At 41.3% G+C, this 26,799-nt stretch overlaps 2 long non-coding RNA genes across 2 annotated transcripts; one reads left to right on the top strand and one right to left on the bottom strand.

The window, feature by feature from the left end:
* Nucleotides 1–18,899: 18,899 nt before the first annotated feature.
* LOC137478089 (uncharacterized) lies at nt 18,900–22,929 on the bottom strand. Its single transcript, XR_011001390.1, has 2 exons — nt 19,814–22,929; nt 18,900–19,267 (listed from the first exon to the last, which is right to left on the bottom strand). It is a non-coding gene; the product is annotated as an uncharacterized lncRNA (long non-coding RNA).
* Nucleotides 22,302–26,025, top strand: LOC137478088 (uncharacterized). The gene is made up of 4 exons (XR_011001389.1): nt 22,302–22,434; nt 22,923–23,102; nt 25,248–25,340; nt 25,795–26,025. It is a non-coding gene; the product is annotated as an uncharacterized lncRNA (long non-coding RNA).
* Nucleotides 26,026–26,799: the final 774 nt, after the last annotated feature.

The raw sequence follows: 26,799 nt of genomic DNA on the forward strand, positions 1-26,799 counted from the left end.
AAACAAATGTTTCCTAGCCCACCTGAAAATTCTTCTCTCTGGAGTGGTTTCACTGTAGGATTTGTCAGAGACTGAAGTTCCTATACTTGGCACTTGTGAGTCTGCACCTCGAATCCTGTATTCAGTTTTGGGCCCTTTACTGCAAGAAAGACTTTGAGGTGCTGAAGTGTGTCCAAAGAAGTGCAGCAAAGCTGGTGAAGGGTCTGGAGCAGCTGAGTGTGTTTAGCCTGCAGAAAAGGAGGCTCAGGGGAAACCTTCCTGCTCTCTACAACTGCTTGAAAGGAGATTGTGGCAATGGATGGATCAGCTCTTCTCCCAGGCAGCTAGTGATAGGATTCAAGTTACACCAGGGGATGTTTAGGTTGGATATTAGGAAACATTTCTCCATGGAAAGCATTGGCAAGCAAGCACTGGAACAGACTGAGCAGGGAAGCATTTCAGTCACTGCCCCTGGAGGTATTTGAGAAGTGTAGATATGGTGCTTGGGGACATAGTTTAGTGGTAGATTTGGCAGTGTTAGGGTAACTGCTGGATTTGATGATCTTAAAGGACTTTTCCAACCAAAACAATTCCATGATTCGGATTCCAAATGTTCTTATAGGGAATTAGTTGATCAGAGCAGTACTGAAATACAGTGCTGTAAATAGAACCAACAAAGGGAAGAGTGTGAGGTGTGAAACAAGCACAGAATGAGGTGTGTGATGGTCCTTCCTAAAATTATCACAAAGGCAAAACATTTTAAAAAATACAAACTTCCTACAAATCAGAAGGCACCAGCTTGGGCCAATGAACATTTCAGCAATTCTTTAAAAGATAATCCTTCTAATAATATTTAAACCCTCTGTTTACAGTGAGGGTTGTTTTCCTGCCCTGGATTGCAAAGTGGTTTTATCCTTATTCTGTTTGCTTTAATAAAGATGGATGTATCACTCTCACATCCCAGAGAAATATGAATTAGGTTATTTCCATCTAACTGAAGTGTCCTCTATATCTTAATTGGATGTACTCTAATTTGCCCTGTGAGGTTGGGGAAGAGGAACATTCTATGCAGAAAATCCTGCCTAGTTCAGGTCATGCAGAAGATCTAATAAATGGTAAATGGGCTGCTGAGGTGATTCCATCAGCTCCCTTGATCTGCCCCAGAGCCTCCATCAGCTTGCAAAAGAGAAAATAATTAGACATTGCAATAAAAGTTTTCATAGTATTTAGAGGCAGATGAAAATCTGCTCTACTGAATGTAGTGTAACTCAGTTGTTTAAGTGGGGCAACAGGTCCTAGTCTTCCACTGACTTTTTTCCAGAGGCAGTACATTCAGAATTGAAAGAAGTGCTGCTAGTGCCCTTTTCATGCCAACCACGTTACCTTGAGCTGCACCCTTTTCCCTAGACTCTAGTTATATGTTAGGAAGCTCTTCCACTGGGAGTGTCTCAGGGAAGTCCAACAAGTGTCAGTTCTGATCTCCATACCCAAATGGCAAACACTGTCTGCTTCATGTTGGATTTGGTGTAAAGGATGGTGTCAGCTATACCTCTTTGAAGTACAACATCAAACAGTGCTGGATTGGCTGCATTTTCTGTAGTAGATTTACTCCAGCTCTGTCTGGTCTTCAACAGGGTTACAAATTACTCTTGTAGAGTGGACCACAACTGATTCCATAGGTGAGAAGCAAAATCCCGTATTTAAAAAAAAAAAAAAAAAAACCAAGGCTTTAATGTCTTTCATCTGCATTCTGGTGTATTTGGACTTACTCCCAGTAGGAAGACAATTAATATATATTTCTTCTTAATCAAGTTCTGTTGTTGAAAACTATATTAATACAATGGCAAGCCATTAAAATGGTGTCTGAGGAGGAGGCTGAGCATATGACAGAGGAGAAGAGAGGCAAAGGAGGGTGGGTTTGTCCTGAGACAGGAGAGATTGAGAGGCTCCAGCTGCATTCCTCTGCTATCAAATGGGGTGTTAGAGAGTTTAAAGGTAATTTCAGTAAACAGAAACTTTGTTAAATAGTAAAATGCTTCATAGGCAGAAGAACAGGGACTGCCACTGAGGTTACACAGTACTGAGAAGTAGGATATACTTCTGTACTGGTAATACCTGTTCACTGCTAGAAGCAAGCCAGATTAAACAATGTTCCTCACATATTCACTTCTCAGAATTTTGGGGAGTTTAAATGTTCTTGTGATTTCTGAACATGTACTCTGCCCTTGGAGCTGCTGTCCTAACAGTGGCGGGGAGAAATAAAAAGCCTCAAGTTTGAAGCCTGAGTTTCATGGGAATTGTAAATGTCTCAATGAATTTCAGTGGTTCTCTAAGCAAACAAAATGAGAGACTGCTCCAATGCCTCTGTGTAATCAATTTCAACATTTATGACTCAGACTATGAAACATGCCCTGCTGAATTATTCACTCTGGGCCAAGAAGAAAAATATGACAGCATCACTTACTACACTGTGAAATATTATTACAGGACAGCAGTGGTATGTTGAACTCCTAAAAATCCTCTTAGTGTAAACTAACTGAAAGTAGCAAAACAGCAGTCTTGGCTTTTGGGCACATACAATTTAATTTCATAGTCTTTTGAGGTTTGTTTTTAAAAATGCGCTTTTCTTAAGGCAAAGGGAAAGCTGAAGTGAAAAGACAGGCATTTGTTTATTGGAACAGCATGATGTAACATGATAGTTGTTATTTCTGTTGCCTTTGATCCTCGGCATACAAGACCGTATGGCTTAAAGGTTGGGCAGGGTCACAGTCTCTCTGGCCCCTGGGCCTTTGCTATGGATGCCTGAAGTGGTCTTCATTTGACACCTTCACAGCAGCCTAAAACACTCAGCAAGTGATCTATGTCCAGCTTGTGAATCTCTTGGCATTTTTTCAGAAAGATCAAACCCTGAGACAACTTTTTTGCACTTTGCCTAGCTGAAAGGAACTCAGACCTAATGTTAACATTGCTTGAAAAGAAGCTATGGGAGAAAGCACTTTTCAGAAAAAAACCCAAAAAAACCCAAAAAACCAACTAAATCAGGTATATGACAATTTTACTTGAACTTATACCTATTGGCTCAATCCAGAAAGCCTCATTATTACCATACAAATTTTTAGGCAAAACCACTTTTTTTTTCCCTTTCCTCCCTGACATATTATATTAGCAGTCAGAAAGCCTGTGGGAAGAATCAGGCAAAGTCTATAAGCTCAGCAAGAAGTTGCTTGGATGATTACATGAGTAAAATGTCCTACTGCAGCTTCAGGGAAAAGCCTTCCTGCAGGAGCCTGGTGCTGGTTCTGTCCTGAGGACGATTCCATGGTCCATTTCTTCAGGGAGTGGTCTGCAGCTTGCTGTATGTCTCAGATGTGCGCCTTTCCCATGGCAGTGGGCAGTGGTTACTGCCCTTGCAGATAAAGCAGGGGCTCTACATTTGGTTCTCTTCTCAACTTGAGAGAATTCAAATCCACATGTCCTATTTCCAAGGCAACCACTTATCCTGGAAGGACACCCTTCTCTCCTTTTGAATGTGTTTTTCCAAACAAAAATTAATTATATGGAGAGAAAGCATGGATACAAAGGAACAAAGGGGCTGCAGGGATGCGGGCTGCAGCTTAGGGCGCTCATGAGGAAGAGTTCTGAGCCGTGGTTCCTGCCCCCAAGATGAGTTGTGTTTGGCACTTGAACAGCAATGTATGCCAGCACTTCGGCAGCAGGGAGAGTAACCAGAACTCCTGCTCGCCCTGCAGTGCCCTGAGCATGGTCAGTGCTTCCCTGAACAGTACCACGGCTTCAGCTGGTGAGATGGGGAGTGTTGCCTCATGGAGGATGAAGATGTCACCCAGTGACAGGCATCCTGCTCAGAATCACAGCTTTCTTGCCCACAGGCAGAAGCAGCCAAGCCTCAGATTAAGTAATTGATAGTACCCCATGTCATTCTCTCTTCTGCAGGAAGACAGGAGGTGCCATCACATCTATCTGCATCTCTGAGACTTGGGAACCCACTGCCCGATGGCTGTGTTTGCTGCCCCCGGGCTGAACTAAAGCCCTGCTTCTGGGTGTGGAGTGGGTTAAAGCAGAGCAGGATGCTGACCCTCTGCTAACCCTCAGCTGAGGCAGCTCTGGATGTATAAAGTACTGCAGCTCAGGGCAGCTGGATGGGGAAGTAGAATAAGTAGGTATCTGTCAAACTGAGTTTTCTCTAGTGCTAGGTGGCAATAAGGCAAAGAGAGTCTGGGATGGGATATTTGAGTCCTGTACAACTCTTTTTTGATGGCCTTGTATGCCTTATGCCTTTTTTATCTCCCTCTCCTCTTTTTCTTTTTTAATTATCCCAGGTCTCTTGCTCTGAATTCCCTTATTTCAAGAGCCCTAACAGATCTCTGAAAGGATAAGAATTTAAAGGGATTAGGTACTTCTAGTGCAACTAAACATAAGAAGTGTCCTCCAGTATCTGGAAAAGATAGTCTGAAACCTGCTTCCAGTCCCTCCATTTAATCTAAAGGTTGTCTGTTCAAGAAGCTTGTGAAGAGTCCTGTTCATACTAGTACTTAGTGCTACAAAGTAATACTGCTTTTGGGTATGTGCAAATTTGGCTGCAATGATGTTTTAGCCTGGACATGCTCAGCCAGGACATGTTACAGGAAGAGGGATCAGCATTGGCTCGCTCCTGCTGCACTGGCAGACATTCCCTGTCACTGATGTGGCTCCTTGCTGTTGGAGCCAGAGAGAGGAGGCTGAAATGAAAGTTAGGATAGGCAAGGAAAGAGTGACATGTAAAATCATGAATCTCAGCATTCTAATCATAACCATGGTTATAATTCATAATATGGCACAGTTAAAATATGCAGCATGCCGGAGGGTCCTATATATCCGCTGCTCCTGGATTGTTATCTGACAAGCTTATTAACCACAGCAATGTTGAAATACATACTCAGAATGGTTGTTTGGCACTGGGCTGACTGTTCTTTCATTATAGTAACATGGAGAGAGCAAAGTGAAACTTAAGAGTGAAGGAAGTAGTGAAATGAAGGATCTATTTTCTCAATCAGAATTAAGGAGTTCAGGCTAGCAAACCTGCATCACAACTGGTGTGGGAGATGAGTGATTTCCCTCCCTTGGAAAGACTTCTTTTCTTGTGTTTTCTGGAGTGTCTTCCATTTTCTTTTGCCCAAGAGTGGGCACTTCCGAGCCACCGGGTTTTCTGTGGATGCAGAACAAGAGCACGCACAGTGGAATGTTGTTGGAGCATTTCTTCAGGGTAAGCAGAATGAAGCTCCAAATTTGGCTTACTAAATGAACAGCTTTCTCAGCTGTAGGTGCTTAGGTGCATAGTGCTGAGTAACTACACTTAAATATGTCATTATTGTTTGGTGTGTGCTGACAGATTCTGGTGCAGAGGGAAGAAATCCTTTATCTAAAGGACAAAAATGCAGAGGTGGTCATAAACTATAATTTTTCTCTCTTGTGAAATGCTGATGTGTCAGTATGTGTTCTTGTCCTGCCTGCTTGGGACTGAGAGGTGAGATAATGAACATATTTTTTTGGTTTTGACCCGTAGAAGGTGTCGGTCATGTGGAAAGTGTTCTCTGGAAAATTTCAGGGTTTCTATACTGACTACACCTACAATGGCTTGGCAGGGCACCCTGTCAATGCTTTTGTGGGACTGCCTCACACTTGCTCACATTTCTGGTCTCTTTGCTGGGTGTACTTCAACCCCTTCTCTGTTGCTCCAACAGAATGGACTGTTCCAAGGTCTGTGAATTCAAGTCACTTGTTCTGCCCCCTTAGTCAAATGTGGCAATTTGAAGTGGAAGCCGTAGCTCACGCAGGGAAGTAGCACATTGTTGAAACCATATGTCTAGAAACTTGAAACTATTAAAGAATTGCACGTGAAATAGGAACCTTGTAAGTGAATTGTAGACCTCTCGTCAGACCCAGTTTCACTCCTGCCACAGGTGGAGTCTGACATGGCAGAGAACAGACGTGTCTGTAGGAGATGGCATGTCACAGGAGTCCATTGCCATTTTCATTGGTGATGCATATGTATGTGAATTAGCAGGGCTTTTGGGACAACCTTTCAAACTTTCAACTTATTTTCTGCATTATTAGCAGAAAATTATAGAAGTGTATTTATGCTTGGTCTGATGCCCCTCTTGAGTACCTTATGCTTTTGCAGAAGCTATTAAAGGAGCTGCTTGCAGTGACTGGGTAGTTTGTGGTGGGAGCTCCTCTCTCCATGGGTTAGGGTTAGGGTTACCTTCATTTCCTGAGTAATTGATGACTGAATGAGAGCACCTCCTCCAAACTGAAAATTAATTGTAGTTGAAGTTTAGGGAGCCTCAATGATGATTAAACAAACCCAAACTATCTCATAAATTGAGAGTTGAACAAGTTCATGCTTTGTTCTGCTCAAATGTCTGTGTTTAAAGAAAATCTTTCCAATTGCACTGTTTATTCACCCAGGAGCTCCTCAGCACATTCTCTGTCCCTCACCACAATTTCTTGCTCTCTTTATAGCCACTAATATCCCATTGTAGTACAAAGCCTGGAAGGAGGGCATGGAGGGAGATTAAGAGGCCAGTAAAGCCATACTTGGTTATTGTAAGTGGCAAGAAAAGGTCACCACTTACTTTAATTTTCTTGCTTTGCAAAAGTATGAACTGTCAACATGCCATCATATTTTGGGTCAATATTTAAAATTATTGAAAGAAAAGAGTAAGATGTAATAGTGGCAGCTAATGTTGCTTTTCATTTTAATACATTGGATATTTATGGCTGAATGACAAAGGTCTACAATGCCAGTAGATCAAAATGAGGTTTTGCCCCAGAAGACACAACTTGCAGCACTTAATCAAGCAAATACTCTAAAAATTTGGGTGGAAATCTTGCTGCAGGATCATTTTTTGGCTATGAGGTATAAGAACAGCAACTACATTATTAATTTTTTACTTGATATACTTACTCTCTTCTTTGTAAATGACTTGCTTCTTATTTGTGCTTATAATGCTAAATCTCCTTCTTCCTGCACAGCCACAGAGCTTGCTGTAAAGCAAAAAAATTGTTATTGGCCTGTTTTCAGCTGATTCTTTTGACATCAGTAGGGAGATCTGCCTCGCCCTGGAATGCATTAGTGGATATGAATGTGATAAATACATCAAGAAAAAAACATGTTTCTTCAAAATAAATGAGCAGCAGCTCCTACCTCAGCAGACACCTTGCCACCTCTACTCAGCAGCATGGCTGTTAGCATAGATGGCCATCTTCTGAGCTGTTGCCTTCCATTTTAAATCCATTATTTCTAAAGGATTTAGTCATATCAAGTTAAATCTAAACAAAGGAAGGTCTTGACAAGTCAAGCAAAGAAGCAGTATCATTTTACTACAAAGTCAAAAAAATAAATAAAATACTTGCTATAATTTTATATCCCCTGGGCAGAAAAAAAGTGCTTGCTAGTCAGTCATGATGACTGTTTTCTTTTCCCTAGGCTTTCATGTTGGAGGAGGTGCAGAGGGTAACCTGGGACATTGGTAAGTGACTTTTCTTGTAACATGAGATTTTCCTGCAGCACACAAGCGAGGCCAGCATTTGTGTGCAACTCAGCACAAGAAATTCTGCAGAGCTGATCGCACTTAGTTATTGATGGAAAGATGACGCGGCCCCTGAGCCGCGCAGAAGCGGCTCCTCCATGGCTTGCACTAGTTCATACAGAAGGCATCCAGACTATGTCACTGCCAGACAGCTCTGCCTTATTAGGATGAGGCAGTTTTCTTCTGAGCCTGCGCCTCCCTGCCTTGCTCAGGGCCTGATGAATGGGTGGATACCAATCTGACTCTCACATTTTTCATGCCAAGCTGGTTATCCTGTTTTAACATAAACTAGAGCCCCTTTCTTTAAGCTGTATGTTGGCATTTCTTTGAGCCTAAATCTGTGATCTTCTATCTTGGGAAGGCACAGACTGTATTCATCGCCGTCTGTGGGTGAAAGCTATATTCCTTACATGTTTAGGTTCACAGCAAATCCTATCGTGTTGGTGCAGAAGGGAGAATTTCTACCTGAATCTCCTCCCTTCTCAATCTGTCAGCAGTGTTTTTTCATGTAGGAACTTCCTGAGGAGCTACTTTAATATTAACAAGCAATCATTATTAAGATTACTTGGACCAGGGCTTGAATGGTGCTGTGAAGTAAACGCAGATATAAAACATGGGCACTGGCATTTGGCATTATTTGGAAATTAATGTCACTGGTTTTTTACACCAATAAATTCTTTACTTTAAAAAGCTGCTGCAGCAGAAAAAACAGAGTTTCAAGGAGGTTAATTCTATTCACCCTTTTCCCTAAAGAATCACAGCATGCTAAACATGCTTTTTTTCAACACTGAGCAGAGCCTGAACATTATGTAAGTGAAGGCATTGGTCTCCATTTGCAGACACTGAAGCTACAATTAACACGTGTATCTGCAGGGCAGCTGGGCACTTCTGCAGGTCTGTGGGTGAAAATGTTGCAGTCTGGCAATGGGACAGCTCAGCAAGGAGTCAGTTTGTTACTGGGAATGGGCAAGATAGCATTGCTGAACTTGACTCTGATTTCTACCATTTGATGTGGTCTGGCTCAAAATGTTCAGGCAACAAGGTATCCCGATATTTGCCTCCAGCTTCAAATAGATGGTTTTGTTGAAGCTGACAATTTACTCTTGTTTGTTCTCTGCTCTAATTTTGAAAACAAAACAGGACTTTCTGAATACTCAGAAAACAACTGACAGTATTGTTCCAGAATAGACTTAATGAGGGTGACTTTTGCTTTTAGGAAAAGAAGTCAGTCACGTGACTCCTTCGAACATTTTCTGGGACCTCATTTGTCAGTAATGGCTTTTTCCAGTAGTAAGTGCAGGCTTTTACAGCACCACCTTAGGAGCAGTTCTAAAGTCAGTGGTGAAGAGGACAAGATTTGGAGTCCCACTGCACTGTCCCACTTATTTTGTATGAATCACAACATGTTGACAAGGTCCCCAAGGGGTTTGGAATCTTTTTATGTTGTCTAAATTCCTGTTACAGCCATAACTAACAAAATAGCAGAATAAAAAAAGAAAATTCCTCTCAGTTCTTCTCCAAGTGAGAAGTCCCAGTGAGCACTCTGGGGGAATGTCTTATTGCTATAGCATTTCATTCATTTTTCTGCAATAAACTGTGAATTGCAGGAGGAAGATTATTGCTCTTCTAGACTCTCAGTCCAATAGGAGATTCATTTGTCCTAAGGATCTATATCAGTTCTCTTATCTAAATTTCCCAGTTACTTTGGAGCTGTTGTTTCTGTAAGTTTTGCCAGGGCCATCCCACAACACTTCCTGCTCTAGACTTTCACCAAAGCCAAAGAGCGCAGCAGCTACACCCATAACTTCCTTAGACAGATTCCTGAGAGAGTGCATCATCTCCCTTTTCTTGGCTTGCTGTAACATGCTTAACTTTAATAGGCACTAGACCTTTTAACACTTTCTAAATTTATGCTAGCAAAGACATGAGCGGCGTAGAGCCCTGAACTGCATCCATCACATTGCTCTGTGTTAAATATTCCTGAGAATGCAATGCCTCTGGCCTCTTGGAGATTCTACTTTGTTTCAAAGACACGTACTCTTAATTAATGAAAGCTGGAAGAAGGCCTCAAGCAGAGGTGTTCTGTAAATCATTAAATTCTCAGGTCTCAATCTGCAGGAAAAAAGCGACATGTTTAGACTATTACACTTGTGCAGAGCATAACTACCTCCTCTTCAAGGATTATAGTTTTTCGTTAGGAAGAAGAATGCAGGGGGTATGAAAGAAAGGAAATCAGAGGTGAAATATAATGCTGACAATTTCTTTTAATATATATGTTTTTATTAGCCACAAAAAGCTTATTTCTCCAATTGCAAAACATTTGCAGTGGCAGCTTTATTGCCATAACAGAATTCTACTTCTAGTTACACGTATAACACCAACAAAAGCTCTTTGTAGCTGCTTTTACAATGATACCTGCTTAGGATAAACTTGAAAACTCTCTAATATTTCATCTTCTAAAAGACAATTCCTTGGTTATTCATTATACTTGCTTCCCCACTCCCGTTTTCTTGGAAATTTTATATAAAAGCAGCATACTGGTTTTCAGTAACTTGTTGTGAGCTTTCCCTTTACTCTGTAGGGGAGAAAGGGCTTTGGGGTTTTTTTTTATCCTCTTCGAAGTTGATTAGAAAAGCGTTTTGACTTGAGAATTCTCATGTTTGCTCTATAAAGAACAGACTATAGTCAGAGAACCAGAGGATCTCTCAAATATCTACTGAAGTTTGAATGACTTACAGCAGATCCACTATAAAGTGTCTTCCGTCTGATACTTGCCTTCTTTGGCCTCTCAGAGGAATTAATATACTCCCTTGTGCTTCCCATGAAGCTGGGCATGAGCTGCATCAGAGAAAGTACTTTATAAGTTACAAGTTTTGAGTTATGTTTGGGTTATTTGGATTTGCTGTAATAGGGTTTGCATCTAATCTTGTTTCCATTGGTTTTATTCAAAGTAATATCTGCTAGCTGACCAAATTACAGTACTATAATTCCTGCCAGAATGGAAGTCGAGCATTAGAAAATATAACAATTAAAATCTAAGGGTCCCTGAATAATACAGAAAGACATCTAGCATAAGATAGATTTATGATCCTATCTGTTCATTTTTGTACTAAGCACCCAAACTCCAAATTCTATTTTAGGTAACCTTATTATCATCTGAAAACTTTGCTGTTTTTCCTAAACAATCACTTCAAAATTTGGAAGCACCTCCAGAATGGCTGTTAAAAACAGTTTTGGTGGTGTTCATCTCTGATGTGATTTCCACATTATCAGACACCTGGCTTCATAGCTTGGCAGATTTTATGTCTTGGAGAAAGGGAGAGATTTGCTGGTGATAATAACTTTCTTACTGTATGAAGCACAGACTTAATACCTTCTAGGTAGCAAGATAAATGTTTCTCTCCTTCCATTGCTGCAGTTCTTGGCGTGGGCATTGCTGTGATGGAGGGTCTGTCTCAGGAGCAGCTCCCCAGGTCTCTGTCACTGACTTGTAACACTTTGGTTACTGTCTGGTCCCATCTAGACTGTCCAGTGCATGGGGGCTGGATCCAGCTGCCAAAGCCCCTCTAAGTGCCCCGTGGCTGCACAGTGACGGCTGGCTGCTCTGCAAGGCCTGGGTGTACAAATGCAGTCTGTGCTCTGCTGGGGCGTGGGACACCGTGGTCCAGCTCCCCACGTGCCAGAGCCGCTGCCTGGGCTTGCCGTGAAACCTTAGTCCAGGGCTGTCCACCTAATCCTCTGCAGGTGGCTGATAAAGCCCTGAGCTGGTCTGTGGCTTAGCTTGGCATGCAGCAAGGATGGGAACATGAAAGCAAAGACAGCTCAGCCCTTTGGGGCCGCAGTGGTACGAGCTGCAAGGCCGATGGAGCTCTGCTCCAGGGCAGCAATAAAGGCATAGCAGCAATAGTGCTACTGCTGGCTGCCAACACCAGGAGCCCGCTGACTGAGGCTCTGCTCACCTCTGCCCGCCTCCAACACGGGAACTGGGCTGGTGACGGAAGAAAATTTACCAGGCAGTAATTTCTAATTGCTGTCACCAGTTAGTGGCCACAAACACAGAGGCAGAGCAGAAATGCTTCTATCGTTCTTCCAAAAAAATAAATGCCTCATCCATTTCTTTGGCCTTACAGTTAAAAAAAAAAAAAAAAAAAAAAAAAAAAAAGAGAGCCTGTTAAAAGGATTTATCTGAAATTTTCTGCTTCTCTGAACAGGTAGCTCATATAAAAAGATCAATGCAGTCTAACAAAACAGGGTGGGGCTGGCTTTCATTCTTTCATTTTATAATTTCAATAAAATAATCTTTGGCCTTGTAGAATGAAATGAAACACTGAGAGAGGTGGGGATGCCAGCTTTGCTGCATCCTTTGCCCCATGCCTTCTGATCCCTCTGTAACTGATTACTTTGCTATTTAGTGTGGTCATTTTGCTGTGGGTAGGACTAGAGGACTAATTGGATGGTATCTTTCTCCCCCTACTGCATTTTTATGACCCTTTGGAGAGTTTTCAGAATATACTTTCATTTAAACAGAATTTTTCCTAATAAGATTTATGGAACTCTTGATTTTAACTCTCTTCCTTTTTTCATGGTTTTTAGAAGTGACATTAGAATCAGCACCAAACCCAAAAATAATCTGAGGTTTTCTTTAACATAAGATTGTCATAAAAGGTTTCCCATGATACTGGCCTGCTCAAGGCAGCTGAAGATTTGTATGGCATTCTGATGTAATTTTATCCCAAGCTTTGTTTGAAAAATGAGGTCTTGCAACACCCTCAATGAAGTCTGAAGTGCAGTACATGAAGTTAACCCATCACCTGGCCATCTTTGTCTCTGATGTGCTGGAAGGAGGGACAGGACTGACATAGCTCCTTCACTGGGGGAATCCTTCATACTGTGAAGGTGCAAAGTTTTGGTTGAAGTAAATAAAGCTTGAACAGTGGCACTTCTCTACCTGGGGAGTTGCTGTCTGAGAATCTTAGCTGAAGCCAGGGTTCTTTTATCTTCTACACTTAACATTTTAAGTTCACATCTTTCTAAGTCATATTACTGTGAGCTACCAATACTAGTGTCAATTAGATAAGGAGATTACTTTGTGCTGTTGTTCATATGTATTGCAATACTTCATTGGTTTTCTAGACTGCATGGCAGGAAGGAGAGGTAGGCCTGTGTGTTTTCTGTGCCAGGATGGGACTAACAGTACCCGAGTCTAAGAATGTCTGCAAAATACTTTGTCATCATTTCTTGGATGTGTGGGAAGTTATAATGGGCTTGAAGCAAAGATTTTGGGCTTGGGTTTCCTCTTCTTTTCCCTACAGCTGTTGCACAAAATTCTTGTATTGTGAGTGAAGATTCATCTCTAACCTCTGCAGACATGTTCCTACTTGCTGTGTATGTCCTTCTAATGTCAGAGCCCAGCATTGGATTAGTGCCAGGGCTAACATTAACATGCATTTCCTTAACATGGAGAAATGGGACAGCACATGAGGATTATCTTTGAAATACCCCTGGCAGGTTTTGCCAGTCATCTGTCCAAACTGTGCAATATTTAGACTGAGTATGGTGCTCTGGTTAAGATCTATATCACTTTCCATGTGATCTAACTTGCCTCTCTCCACTGTAACCAGTGCATCCCAGCACAGAGCCCTCTCAAAACGTGTGGAGTGCTTAAATCACGTATTGTGCTGTGTCAAAGAAGTCTCTCACTCCGAGAGAGGCTTGCTACAGAGTGGCCAGCAGCCTAGTGCTTAGGGCTTAATGCACCAGCCAGGCAGCAGAGCCAGGGCAAAACAAGGACTCTACCTGATAGGGAACAAGAACTTGGCCTGGACATGCCATGAGTGCCTTGAATGCCAGGCTGCTGTTATTCAAAAGGTTTCTATCTTTATTTTTATCAAACACAGAAGCTTTTTCTTTCAAAGCTACAAAACCCTCCCCCCACCCAAAAAAAAAATCTTTCTTTGGCAATTACTACCTAAGAGTCTAGCAGCATAACATCTAGTTAGGATGTAGGGAAGTAGGGAAGGTCTGTTTTGCCACATTTTACAAACCAGGACATGAGAACAACCATCCTGCAATGTAAAATAACCCTAACAAAACAGAGCACTGACACAGTTCTTCTCCTAGTTGAACCAGGCAATGCCTCTCTTGGTCTCATACCCTGAGTGACAAAAGCTACAGGCAAACACAGCAGCCACTGAAACATTTACACCTAGTCCCCCTCTGTGGTGTATCCCAGCTGGCTGGAAGACCTTCCTAACTTCCACCTCAGCCCATGTACCTGAGGAATCTGGATCTGCCCTCTCATGTCTGAACGTGGATTCAGAAATCAGACTGGTATATACATTTTGAAAAGATATTTCTGAAAATGTTCTAGTAAGGCAAGCTAAAATAGCTACAATTTCCACAGGAAAAAACACATTATGTAGGTCTTTCAAAGGCGTAACTATAGTGAAGTCTGATAATTGCCAACATATGTATCTTATTTTCAAAATGTAATCCAGCCAATCTCAGTTCATACACTGGATCATGTATTTGTTTACAGTGTTCTTTGTTCAAGTCCCATTTATAATAATCTCATACACATGGAAGTAATTTTATTCATGTCTTATCAGTTGGTCATGCTTTTAGAATAGTCTTTATTCCAGTTGCACTAAAGCAAGGAATATTTTAGTTACAAATCTGATTAAAGAAAAATTAGTGAAACTTGTTTGCTAAGCACTACAGACAAAGTGAGAATTATTTCTGCATTTTCTGTTATTGTACAATATGCTCTGAGCCTGCAACTAAATATATGTTGTTGTATACTCTGAGCCTGCCCAAAAACTCTGCCACATGCCAGGTTAGGCCAATATCACCTTATTTTCCTCTTTTATTCCAGTCTTTCCCACACTGTGCACACATTTCAGGCATTTGCCAGATGGAAATGCTGCTACCCAGCATAACCTTACAAGCAATTTCTTTCAAATGCTGCTCTCCATATTGTCCAGATTGTGTATTTCCCAAGCAAACTAAACCAAATTAATGGCTTTTTAAATTCCCCACTCCAAAAGAGTAGAAAGCCTGTACATGGGAATTTAAAGGAGCAAGGACTTGATGACAAAACCTGTGGTGAACTTAACATCACATTCAATTGGTTTTAACAGTTGCAAAACAGATTATTCACATTTCCAGTTTAGTTTTATGTCAGATTTTGACTAAGCTATGATTGTATTAATAGAGAGAAGTAGATAGTGATGGAGTTTTTGCTGGAATATATACTTTTTCATCATTGTGTTTCAGCTTTTATGTGCAGAACCTTTTTCATTGCTGCACTTTTTATTGGATTAAAATAGATATGTTCTCTATTTTCTTGTATTTTGCAATTCCAAAACAAGTATTAAACCATACAAAAGGGCTTTTTAATATTTCTGAGTGGTTTTGCTCCCCTTACTTTCATATTCCTAGCAAGCAGATCAACTGTGAGATACCCATATTCCCTGTGAGCAGTCTTGTTTCCCAAATAGCTTCCTGGACATCAGTGAATGTCCTTGTTATGTCTGGCAGCAGCTACCAAACTGTGATTTACCAGCCCAGTGAGATTCTGGCAGTTCCAACAGGGTGGCTAGCCTGACAGAAATACAAATGTTCATTTAATTTATATGGTTACAAGCCCAACAGAAGCAGGATAAAATGAAGGAAAATTTGGGAAGGGAATCTAGGGTAAAAGCTAAATAGCTGTGAACACAAATATCACAATCTGGCTCTTGATCATAAACAGTGTTGTTGAATGCTGTAGGACTGTTGCAGATGTTTTGTGATGCAAAAGAGAGAGGAAATCCTTGGCATTTGAAGATCACCTGCACATGCCAGGATGCTTCATGCATAAAAACATTAACTTTGCACCCCAATCACCATCTGCAGATACCACTTCAGCTCTGTTGCAGAAATCGTGCCAGTAGCTTGTCTGGACAAATGGAAATTATTATGCCTTGGCTTAATTCAGCTACAATGTTATGAAGGATTTTTCTTTATAAGACTTAATCCTACTTACACCATGTGTCCCCAAATCATCTTACTTGTTTGCCTGTTTCAAAAGAACCACTTTACAAACTTATCCTTTTAGTTGCTAAATGATAAAATGAAAGTACAATTCAAATGCAGAGCTAATTCCACAACATTTAATTTCATCTAGTTTATTGTTTCATGATGTTTATTAAATGTTTAAGAGGCTAAAGTCTTGTAATACCCAAGGAATGGACGTTAGTTAAGATACACATCTAAAACAAATGAACTTGTCAAAACCTATAGGGTCTGACAATAAACATTGGGTTCTTTTATGCTAATAACTCTTTTACAGAAATCTGCACTTCATAAAACTGGAATTGCTTTGTTAGATTCATGCATCTGATTACTGTGAACAAGGATGCTGGGTGCTCAGGAGACTGGCTGTGGGAATGGACAAGGGCACGCAAAGCCACCTAGCCCTCCATCAGAAAACTTAGTGTGGGTGGCAGAAGGCCATATGGAGGTATGGAGGGAAAAGCTGCCCAGAGTATTTAGAGCAGTGAAGTGCCACACTTGTGAATACCAGTTTTAGAAAGTCAAATTTTTGAGGTCATTCAGTTCAGAAGTTGGAGGATGAGAAGTAGAAGTCTGAGACTTTGGTTTTTTCCTCCTTTGAGGTGTTTCCCCACCCTTGGGCTGCTCAATGACACAGAGCAGGTTGGAGAAATTCTTGCCACATGCTGAGAGCATTCACTCTCCTTGGCTGCACTGGTCTGGCTTTATGCTGCTCTGGCATCACAGAGCAGCTCTCGGTGCCCTCACCTGGGGGATTTCACCAGCGAGGGGCAGGCAGAAGCCTGTGAGCCCCCCGTGCTGCTCTCTTGTAGTCCATTCCCAGTGGCTTTTGTTATTCGAGCTCTCAGTGTGAGGGTCCAGCTGGATGCCCAGCCAGACTTCAAGAGTCAGGCAGAAACTAGAACAGAGGAAGACTCTCATTGCAAGTTGCACCTTATGAGAGATGGGCTGCTGAAGGTTGAGTTAAGGAACAGGAGGGAACTCCAAAGGGTGAAGAGCCTGGACTTGCAGGTTTTTTTCCTCAGTGTGGACGTTGCATGAAAGAACTGTGGTAAGAGCCTCTGAAAGCACATCTGAAATGCTCCAGGCACTAGGTTGTACACAGAGTTGTCCTGACCTTGGCTAAGGTACATGGAAAAGATTTCCAGCTTTGTACTCCATGTCCTTCCATTTGATCAAATGACATAAGTTTGTGGTTTTGGGGGCTATTTTATTTCGTTTGTGCCCATCAGAATGTGAAAAGAATGCAGATGGAAGGTTGATTTTTTTGGGTTTTGGTTTGGGTTTTTTTTACCACAAGAGAAGTGAGCTCTAGTGGAAACTATTTACTCCGAAGTGGAAACTTCCTTAGCTCAAACATGTAGGCTATGACTCACTTCTAAGCAGACCTTGCTTCCTTGCTCAGGCAATGGATACTACGTCAAACTGACCTGGAGGATTAAACAGTACTTTGTTTAGGGGTACTGCTATGAGAATTTCCTGTATGGAAATCACAGGTGGCTTTGGCTTGAAGAGAAAGAAAAGTTAAGGATTAAGTGCTAGCAGTCTTGCATCTTTTTTACTAATGAGGACATAATTGGTTGACTTGCAGGGCTAACCCCATGATACTTCAAACTGTGTCACTTTCTGACACTAAAAAGTAAAAATGAGGAAATGCAGAAATGAGAACTTTAACTGTCAAATGAGGATAGTTTTATAGTGTTAATGCAGACAATACAGGAAAGTGGCCTTTGCCTTTCATATAGGTCCTGTTGAAATAATTAGCACTAAAGAGATGAAGCTTTGGAGAGTCCTGTAATGTCAAGAAATATTCATTTCTAGTAAGTCCTCACAAAGTCTGTTGAACTGTTAGATGGGAATAAAGAGGGGGAGTGGGGAATGAAAAGTTGGTTTGGTTTTGTTTCCTTTTTTAATTCAAAGCCAGAGCTGTAGTTTACCACTATTATTGATGAATCCCATGCTATTTCAATCATGTAGTCACATGATGCTGACCAAAACAAGGAAGGAAATGTTTGAAATGTGTACCTAAGGCCCTTCTCCTGTTTCAGCAATTTGTAATGTGGGATCTAGAGTAGTATCAACCAGAAAAGCTGCCCAGGGTGTTGGTTAACACTTTGTGGAAGATTTATTACCATCCCAAACATGAGAAATTCTTCTCAGTTGACTGGCATTATAGTAGTGAGATCTCAATAGGAAAAAAAGCATGTACTGTGGCACTGTTTGAAAAAATTCCCATTGTACTACTGTGTTGCCGGCCAATGTCATCCACATTTGCTTGGTAGCAAAAAGATTTTCAGCATTTCTTCTTGAGGCAACACTTCTTACTAAAATACACTTTATATATATGTTTAATTTTAAATTAAATCACATACATTTAGTTCTACTCTGAAAACAAGGTTCACATCACTTATAGTTAGGCTTCACTTCCTATCACTCAGTTCTCTCTTTTTTCAATCATCTTTAGGCAGAAACTCCACTTCCAACCAGTTTTAAGCACAATGTCTTTGATTAAATGGGCCCAAGCTTATGCAGCAGACAATAAAGGGCATAGTGCTACAGCTTTAAAGGAAATGCCATCAGAGGAGTTTCACCCACAGACTGGGAGTCTGGAGTGTGACTTACCATGTGAGCTGAGCTCACATGAACCCCGAGTGCATTGCAGTTAGTGCTTTGCCCACAAGACTACAACAAGCCAGGAGAGCAGTCAGGTGGTCACTTTGCATCATGAACAAATGGAAAATTACTGAGGTGGGGATGTCTTCTGTCCTTGTCCTGTGTTTCCAGCTGTCTGTTACCATTAATAATTCTTACTTGTTTGGGTTGGGACTGTGTTATCCTTGGTGCAGTGCAAAGAGTCAAGTGATTTTTTTTCCACTTGAAATGTGTTTGCCATGACCTGTGGACACTGACAGCATCCTGGTCTCCGTTTTAGTCTCTTGATAAATCTACACAAGAACCAGAGGTGCTGGATTTCTGTCTGCAGAGCATCACTGAAATGCTGAACACTGGTGGGACCAGTTTCAACTATAGGACAGATCCCCAAGGTTAGGGGGACCCTCCTTAACCCAGAGATCACAACTTTGTAGCCATCCAACATGGTTCCACAGTCATTCATCAAAAAGGCTCAACGTTTCAGAGGAAATACTTCAAACTCACTAGATACCCATCAGTGTTAAGGTGAATCTTCAAACAGACTGGGAAAAGACACTGAGCAATTCTTCTATTTGGAAAAAAATATTTTTTTCTAGAAAAAAGTGAGTTTTTACTGTCTCTCTCTCCTTCCCTGTGTACCAATTCTTCAAAAGGCTGAGCAGCCCATAACAGAGTTATTTCCCTATTTCCATCTATTAGCACTCATTGATCTGCTCTATCACGCACAGATTGCCAGCTGTCTTTGGGCCTGTCTTTCTATTCCAGTTCTGAACAACACTGAGCATGACAGATTCAGGGGCTTCAGAAACAGGGATGAATAATGCCTGTACAGAACTCCACTAGCTTCTGAAGTGTAGCTCTTGGAAGTGTGGCCAAATATCCAAATTCATATTATTTTACCTCTGTTTTCCCCATTCACAGGGGCAGTGGACTGAGATCTCTCCCTCCAGAGCTGTTGCAGTGCTGAGCCAGTTGCCCTCTCAGTAATGCTCCTGAGAAGAATGGGCACAAAGTGAGCCTCTTGTGGTGTCACGTCTCATGGGCAGAATAAAAAACTGCCAACAGATTCCTAAATGTACCATTGCTCAGGAAAGAGATGTTAGCAACAGCTCCATGCAAAAGTCTGCCAACTTGTTTTTGCAGACGAAGTATTGTACATGTTCATATTAAACATCATGATTCTCCTGAATAGCCTTAAGTACTTCCTGAATAATATAAAAAGAACAAACAATGTTTTTAAAGCAATCTTGGTGCTCTGTCACCCCTTTTTCCTCATAGTATACAGTCATTATGAACATTAAAATGTGACAAAGTAAAAAATATTTTAAAACCTGTAACAAGATGTCACATTATTAAAATTGATACTTATAAGCATAAGAAAATGGAGAACAACTTTTTCAGATAAATTATAAAGGTGATGAAACCTTTATCTTCATACAGGTTTTGGATTATTAATTTTGGTAGTGCACCATCTAGATGCAATTATAGGGCACATCTGTTTTTACAGCGAATGAATGATTACTGTGTGCAAGTCTAACCCCAATGGTGTTTGCGTGGTGCTATGTTCCACTGGACACGCAGTTCTGTGCACTCAGTGGCCTTCTTGCCCATATCAGATGTTGTCAACATTTTGGCATGGAATTCACTCAGTGCCACTTTCTGGATCCATGCTCACGGCCCCGAGGTGCCACATTGCTCCTGTGGGCAGAGTGAGCAGACAGTTGCATCATCCTGCTCTTGCACCTGTTCTGGAGGTTTTTATTTTCCTCTGCCTCTTCTGTGGCTATATGGATACTCAGACAGAAAAGGGAGATGGAGTGGTTTAACAGTAATGCAAGAGTGTTTTACAACATCTGAGTATAAAAGCACCAGTTTTAATGAGTATGTCTGGAGTTATTAAAATGCATAGCAGTAGAGAAACAAAAGAACAAGTTATTTGTTTTTATTATAACTGGCAATTTACTAAGAAGCGATTTGTTGTTAATGAAACTATTCATATGGGTAAAACGGGCAGGACTTGTCTCTACAGCTCTCTAAGGCTGAAATTCAATCACTTTGTTTAATTTGTTATTTATCCACAATGTTTTGTTTGTTATTTTATTGTCCTTCACAAGTAAATTAGTGTATAAATTTCTTTCCTCCCCACCTTTCTGATTCTATGATTATATAACCTGAAGGTATCAATTTAAATAATTCAGCAGATGCTGCTGTCTGTAACCATATTTTCAGACAGGATCTTGGGTACTTTTTCTAAAAGGATTGTCAGAACAAGACTTCTCTCCTGGATGCTCTCTTAAACCACAGTCATGGTGTGCCACCCAGAGTTGGGATAGTAGACCCTGGGCACAAAGTAGCTTTGGAGAGAGGCTGAAGGGCTTTCCTGTCAAGTATCCCCTCCGTGTTTCCCTAGAGATGAGTGACTTTAAATACAGCTTAAAAATAAATGCATCTTCCCATAAAAAAAACATGGGGAAGAAAACAACATCTCCAGTAGCTACATAGATACAATGTGTGATGGAAAATTGATGCCTAATATGGTGCAAATGATTACCTATGCTGGTTTTATTTAGCTATGACTCACTTCTAAACAGATCATTCCTCATCCTGCAAGGGACAGAGTGGAGAGAGGGATAAAGAATATCAACCCAGCCCCTGCTTATCTTGCTGGCAACACAAGAAGTCTTTCTTAAAATGTCCATTTTCCCTCTTCTGCGGGTGACTTCTACTGAGATCGACATTCCATGTCCCACTCTGCATGAGATAACAGTCTGCATTTCCACATGCCAACAGTATTTTTAGCACATATTACAATTCCCTAGATGGAAAGCAAAACCACAATGTTGTATCTCAGTCCAATGGTATCACTTCAGACAACAGCCATGAGCTGGTACTTAAGTCATACATCCTTAATTACATCAGATACATAGTGGGATCACATTCTGTGCCCTGGAAGGTTGCTGTGGCATGTCATATGTCAAATCACACCACAAGCAAGCAAAAAATATTCACTCTACCTTTTTTAGGCAGTTCTTGCAAAATATAACCTACGTGCACCTTCCTCTTTTGTGCATGTGTAGGCAGACAGGCACCAGAAGTGAATTTGGGCTCTGAATCCCAGGGGTGCCTTGTTTGAGTCTCTCCCAGGGTTGATTTAGTCACCCTTTCCTGCACAGCACCTACATCAGTGTGGCGAGTTCCAGCCTTGGAGCTGGTGCCTCACCTTCAGGTACTGCACTGAGCCACTGCTGAGCCCATACCCTGCTCCTGGCCCTCACCATCTTTTCAAGGATGATGTACCAACCTTTCTGAGTTTTTCCCTGGCTTAAGCACAACCAGAGCTCCACATGACCACACAAAATGTTCCTGCAAACACAGCGGAAGGAAAGATGACAGCACGTAGCTGTAGGGTGGGAGAGGGTGGACAGGTTCTTTCTTACAAAAGCAGAACTGAACACACCAGAACTGAAAGCGTTCATGAAACTACAGGCACTGCTGATTATCAACAGCATGAGCAACCCACCAAAAATACCCACCTTGTACTTGTCTTACTTGAAGACAGGTACAGATGAAACTCTTGGGAGATAGAAATCTCTGGCATAAACCATGATGTTTCCTGAGGGGAAACGTTGCAATGAGACCTGATGTTCATGGAGGCTTGAGAGACACAAAAAGCATCTAGACAAAGTGTGTTCCATGCATTCTTCTGCATGTATATTTCTGGGCTATCTCATTTTTATGCTCACTAGGGAAAAATACAATCTCTAAATTTTTAGATATATTTTTTCAAAACCAAGGGATTGATAAAGAAGAGTCCCTTGTGGGTTTTGGGATTTTTATTTTTTAACTGTAAAATTATTTTGACATCTTGAAATTATTTTAAAAGTTCAGAATTGTACCACACTGAGAGTTATAGGATTTTTAACAAACAAGATTTGGTTCAACCTCCATGTTTTTAGAGTTAAGAAAATGGACCCTGATTTTTCTGTAAATAACTTTTTAGGGAAATTATTCACAGAGCACACAATGACTAGAAAACATGTTTGCTATTTCACAGGGACAGCTGTAGCAGGAAGGAAAGAGACTTCTGACCAGGTACTCATCAAATGATGACTTGAGATATGTGACCCTCCTTATAGAATTCTGGAGCATCTGTTTAAGAGTAAGCTCCTTCTGGCATGATTTCAAATCCTGACCAGAAATTAGTTCTCATCCACAGCTGTCTAAAGCCCAAATAAATTAGCTCAGGTTTTTCACATTGCTTCATTCTGACAGCAAAGACTAAAATGTTTTCATGTCATGAGTATTGTAGGTGTGCAAATCTTGGCCACTAAATAGAGCTTGATATGGTCTCATCTAAATTATTTTGATACACCTGAACATTTTATGGAATAGATTTTAGAAGTGAAATTACTGCTGAAGACCTTCAAGAAGAGGTATAGCCAGTGAGTGTTGAAATTCTACCATTCCTCAGAGAATATAAAATTATTGAGCATTGAATATGTATTATGTATAAACAAATACTTCATGCTTATAATCTTGTTACTGGTTTGTATTTGAATCTAGTTTGGTTCAGTAGAATGAAAGGGTCTAAACTTAAAAATATATTTCTGCAACCATTGTGACAACTTCTCTTTGTTTCTTAAACAGATCGGGGATGCCTCCCCAAGAAAAGTAGAATAAAGAAGTCATGCACACTGACTTGTACTGGCACAAGAGCTTTTACAAAGAGTAAATTTCTCACTGGAAAAAATTACAGCTATGAATTTGAAGGTTGTGTTAAATGACTAAGTTCAGTTGAAACCTGATCACAGTCCTTGCAACCTGTGAGTATTCTTAAAACTGACAAAATTTACAAAAACCTACATATAATTTATTTATATATCAACATTATTGCAAATAATTAGATATTCTCTCCACTTGTTACAGATGGAAACTTGAGCTGCAGACAGATCTCTGACTAGGCAGGCCCTCCCTGGCATTACCTTCACCCTCCTGTCTTTCAGGGTTCTTAGAAAGGAAAGAGGACAGGGAGTATGTCATGTTTACATTGACCTGCCCTCTCCTGCAGCTGTTGGCAGGACACTCTGCAAGGAAGCTCATGTCTTTTACAATCTCCTAGTTTTGTTTTCTAATCTACCAGAGCTTAGGTTATGACAGAGGGCATTTTTTTGGCTGCACAAAATAGAGCAAAGGGGTCCATTTGTGTTTATATATATGTATATATATTTGGGTTGATTTATTCTATGAGGGGCAGTTTGTTACCACTCAAACCGTGCTGCACATCACTGACCATAAGTGATCCATTCTACTACAAGTTTTCTGAGTCATTATGCCTTAGACTTTAATACACATACTCAATAAATACCATGGTGGAGGTAGAGCTGTACCCAGCAATGATTCCTGGAAGAGGAGGTTTCAGTGATCCCTGAAAGAAGGTCCTTCCTTGTCTAAATGGGAGTGTTAGGAAACCTTCACAGTGCTGGGGATTTTGCCTGTCCTTTCACTGTGCTATCAGGCAGTATGTCAGCATTTTGGGCAGCATTTCAGGCAGCATTTCAGATGTTTTCTCAGTTCCTGTTGTTTATGGTGACTCCGTGAAGGTAGTTCTGTTTCACCGAAAATTACCATTATTTACACCTCTTTTCAGGGCATGGCATCCTTGGGTTATCACTCTAGTGTGATCACTTATCTTCTTATTCCTCACTGCTCAGGACTGTAATGCTGGAGAATGGAGTAATGCTGGAGGAAGGTTACAGAGTAAGCTTCTGTATAGTTGAAAGAGACAGAAAACTAAAGGATCTGCAACCACTGCATAAATAAGCCACTTAACACCTTTAAAAGCTTCAACTTACTCTATTTTTGGAATAAAACTAGCATCTGTGCTGACAGCTTACATGCCAAGTTTCAGCTTGATGCAAATTTGAGAAATCCTGAATAAAAACTGCTAAATCTCAAGAGCACATAAACACTACCTGATCCTAACTGACATTCAAAACAGACAGTAGCTAAGCTGCAGTATTTATATAGTACTCTACTTCATACTCTGAAAGATAGAAACTAATCTTCCTTAGACATGCTTTACCAAGTGTACAGTTGGGTCACCTGAAAGGTTATTATAAATAGAACTACTTGGATAAATACAAATGACATTATAATTTGGCATCACTGTCTTGGGAAGGAGCCTGTACTCCTGCAATGCTCTCCAGCAAATCAGACACCTTTATACTCAGTAACAGTAAATTCTGCAACATCAGCTGAAAACGTGGGAGACTGTGTGTATTGGGTTGAACCTGGCTGGATGTCAGACACCCACCAAAGCCTCTCTATCACTCCCCTCCACAGCTGGAAGGGGAGGGAAAATATAAGAAAGGGTTCATGGGTTGAGGATAAGGACAGATTGAGATCACTCATCAAATGCCATCATGGGCAAAACAGATGCAAATTAGAGATATTAATTGAATTTACTACTGACGGAATCACAGCGGGATAATGAGAAATAAAATAAGACCTTCAAAACACCCTCCCCCACCCCTCCCTCCTTCCCAGCTCCACCCCCTCCCCAGCAGGGAAGCAGGGGAGTCAGGGAATGGGAGTTACGGTCAGTTCATCACACATTGTTTCTGCTGCTTCTCAGAGAGACGAGTCCTTCTCCTGCTCCAGTGTATTTTCAACAAGTATTATAATTTATACAGGAAACTGGTACAGCTGTTTATTATCTCTTGTTTATATTCGAATAGTGTTTTGTAACTCCAGCATTCTCTACTGCCTTACTGTGTGTGCTCAGGAACTACACTGAAGGTGAAGGCTTTTGCAAGAAATATCAAAATATTTATGTTTTAAGGAGAATAAGTGCAGGAAAAATTTAAAGGGAAAACATTTCTTGAAAGATAATTCAGGAGAAAGTCAGATATATGTACCCTATTATCTAGGCCAATTCTTTTCTTTTATAACGTTTCTGCCCCTACGGTTAAGCATTCTTGGTGGAGTTTTCTTAATACAGGGATACGGTGTGGGACAAGGACAGAGGATGGATTATTAACCACTTGGTGCCCATTTCCTCTGAACGTGAGAGAAGCAAAACAGCATTATCTGTTCATTCATTAGGTGAATTTAGTCACCATTACATTAGTTGTGTTTGCATTGCTCCTTTTATCCCACACAAACCATGGAGAGTTTTTTGTGCTTTTTGGCTGACAAGGAGGTTTTATTAGAATAGATGCTGCTTAAGAAGGAGCCAGTTTTGAGTGAGTACAAATACTTATGTAAAAGAAGCTAGACAGTATCCATAAAATACATGTTGATCTTATTTATTACATTTGTGCTTTTTTTTTAAAGGCCCTCGGTGAATGGTGAATGCACTTATGCAACATGCACTGAGCACTGCCTGTAGCCATGTGCCAGTGGTGCAGGGTGTTTGAGTGGCACAGCACAGGGATGCCCTTGGTGCCTACCCAAAAGCACTTCCAGGCTTCTGGAAAATCATGAGTTGTGTCACTTGCTGCCTCTTGCTGGCACACAGGGAGCTTCTGGTGTCTGAGCCCACACTGCCTGAAGAAATGTCCTAAAGCTGCTGCTTCTGCCCAAACCTGCTGTGAAACCTCAGGTGTGCTCGGCAGAGGTATGAACATTTTAGTCTGTATGTGTGATGGGCCTGTAGTGACACTACAGAACAGTGGGGTCTTGTTGGGAGTTTTTCTCTCCCTTCTGTGATTTTGGTCTGTGGCTGGGGCATAGCACTCCAGAGTGTTCCTTTTCTCTACCCTCATAGCACTGCAGGGTGCTCCTTTTCTCTACTCCAGGCAAATTGCTGGAAAGCAGCCACTGGGTCTATAGCAGTGCCTAACAGGAAATTTGCAACAAATAGCCGAGGGGGAAAGTTAAGAAAATCTTGGGAAGGTGAAAGAGTTGGGTTTGAAACTGATTGTGTTTACAGGAGACAGGGGAGAGAGCCCTCTTACACTTTTAGAAAAAAACTGGCATTCTCAAGCAACTTGCCCTGAGCAGGGAAGATGGGAAAGTGAAGCAGCCCTGCAAGAGGGAAGGCTGAGCCTAGGAAAGCCAGGCTGGCACAGCACCCAACAGGCTCTGCCTGGCCAGGTCCTGAGCTGGGGCACATCAGTGCCTGTGCTACAATTCTGCTGTTGGATCCAAACCAGAATCCTGCTGCACATGAGAAACCAGATTTTGGGACAGCTGTCCTCAGGGCTTGCTCTGCTGCAGGAACAGCACCACTAAGAGGTGGTGTAGAGGTAGAGGTTCACCCTCTACTTTGGATTCCCCTAGGGTTGTAGCCACAAATGAAAAGCAGAGGTGATTTATCTTACAGACCAGCCTGAGAAGTGTGGCAGGAAGGTTGCAGATTCATCAGCAAGGACTGCACCATTCAGTGGTAGGGCAGTATCTTCCCCAGCCCTCTGATTCTAGCTGCCATCATCATATGTATGCCAGAGACCTTTCTTCCTTGGAAGACTCAAGACCTCCACAAATTCACATCCCTCCAATTTGTAGAAGGTAGCCATTAATA

The sequence above is a fragment of the Anomalospiza imberbis genome, chromosome 8 (genome assembly GCF_031753505.1).
Source record: "Anomalospiza imberbis isolate Cuckoo-Finch-1a 21T00152 chromosome 8, ASM3175350v1, whole genome shotgun sequence".
Lineage (NCBI taxonomy): Eukaryota > Metazoa > Chordata > Aves > Passeriformes > Viduidae > Anomalospiza > Anomalospiza imberbis.